This window comes from Cebus imitator, unplaced genomic scaffold (genome assembly GCF_001604975.1).
Source record: "Cebus imitator isolate Cc_AM_T3 unplaced genomic scaffold, Cebus_imitator-1.0 Scaffold37, whole genome shotgun sequence".
In the NCBI taxonomy this organism is placed as follows: domain Eukaryota; kingdom Metazoa; phylum Chordata; class Mammalia; order Primates; family Cebidae; genus Cebus; species Cebus imitator.
Window position 1 is genome coordinate 2,100,909 of NW_016107352.1, and position 2,018 is coordinate 2,102,926.

Here is a 2,018-nt window from a genome sequence, read left to right on the forward strand (position 1 = left end):
AGTAGCTGGGATTACAGGCACGCACCACCATGCCCAGCTAATTTTTTGTATTTTTGGTAGAGACGGGGTTTCACCATGTTGACCAGGATGGTCTCGATCTCTTGGCCTCGTGATCCACCCGCCTCGGCCTCCCAAAGTGCTGGGATTACGGGCTTGAGCCACCGCGCCCGGCCCAGTGAATTTTAATCACACAGCTGCCCTCCATCCTGGGTGATAGAGCAAGATCCTGTCTTAAAAAAAAAAAAAAGTTACACTGAAAGCTATTAAATATCCTAAGTTAATATTAGCAAACTGAATCCAGATAATATGACTAATTTGAGTCTAAACAACACAAAATTATTTTAGCATTAGAGAACCTACTCATATAATTAACACATTGACTAGAGGAAAAATGGATATAATTATTTCAGTGGATGCAGGCAAACATTTAATGAAGTTTAATACCTTCTCCAGTTTAAATGTTTTATCAAACTAAAAATATGGAGGAACTTCCATAACTTGATATTGTGAGGCTAACCAATTCTCTGTCAAATATTGAGTGGTAAAATGTTAAATTCAAGAATTTCCTTTAAAATTAAGAATGCTTTTAATATTTCATCACTAAGTGTGTTACTGCTGCTTCTATTCAGTGTTGTCGTAGAGGTCCTAGCGAGTACTACCAGATAAGCAAAAGAAATCAAAGATTTAAGGAATGGAAAGAAACAATCAGAATTGTCATTTTTCATTGATAATGAAATTGAATACATTAAAAAATTCAATATACTGATTATTAGACTTTATAAGGTTTAACAGAGTAGATGGCTGTAAGAAGAATCAGACATCAGTCAGTTCCAACAAACAAAATGTAATTTTCTAAAATATACCATTTACAATAGCAAAACCTATCTATAAGATATTCAATGATGAATTTAACAAAAGATGCTCAAGACCCATGGAAAGGCATGAAAGAAGACTTATGTAAATTGAAAGAGAAAGGAAGCCTCAATATTATAAAAATGCTTTTATGCCAAATTATTGTATTAATCCCATGCAGTTTCAATTAGAATTCCAACAGGGCTTTTAACTTCTTTAGAATTTGGTGAGTTGTTTCTAAAATGGGTATGGATAAATAGTTTGGCCCAGAATAATGAAGATTCTCCTGAGGAGGAACAAGGTAGGAACTTGTTCTTATAGATACTGAGATTCATTATGAAGTAAAAGTGATTAAGACCATGTGGTATAGTCTCAGCAATGGTCAAGTATGAAGAATATGGAGTCCAGAAGCAGACTGACACATTTATGTCAACTTGAGAAAATTACAGAGCAGACACTATAGTTCTGTGAGTAAAGGATGGACTAATAAATGTTGCTATCCATATGGATAAAAATGAATTGGACTCCTCTTCACATTATTCATGAAATAAGTTCCAAATGGATTACTGTCTCAAATTTGAAAGACAATACTTAACACTCTTAGAAGAAAATGTAGGATTTCATATGATTTCTTGAGACATAAAAATTCCAAATCATAAAAAGGTTTGATAAATTTGACCACAGCAATGTTAAGAAAATCTGATCATTGTAAGACATTATAAAGTACATGGAAAGAGAAGCCAAAAATTGAGGGAGGATATTTGTAGCACATATAACTAAGAAAAAAATTGTTGTCTATAATAAATTAAGAACTCACATAAATTATAAGAAAAACACAACCAACATGGTAGAAAAATGGACAAAACCCAAGAAGTTCACAGAAGGAGAAACCCAAACATTAATAAACATAGATGTTCAACTTCACTAGCAAAAATGAAACAATTGACAAAGAAAGTTTCACAGTAAAATGTGATAGCCAGCACATGAACGAAAAGGAAAATTTATAAAACTGTTTTGTTAAAATAATTTGGCATTGTCCATTAAAATAGAAGATGTGGGCTGGGCGCGGTAGCTAAAGCCTGTAATCCCAGCACTGTGGGAGGCCGAGGCGGGTGGATCACGAGGTCAAGAGATCGAGACCATCCTGGTCAACATGGTGAAACCCC

At 34.3% G+C, this 2,018-nt stretch overlaps 1 protein-coding gene across 13 annotated transcripts in view; it reads left to right on the plus strand.

The window, feature by feature from the left end:
• The window catches only part of PPP1R9A (protein phosphatase 1 regulatory subunit 9A), a 333,495-nt gene that overhangs the window by 299,671 nt on the left and 31,806 nt on the right, over nucleotides 1–2,018 (plus strand). The gene's annotated exons all lie outside the window — the stretch shown is intronic.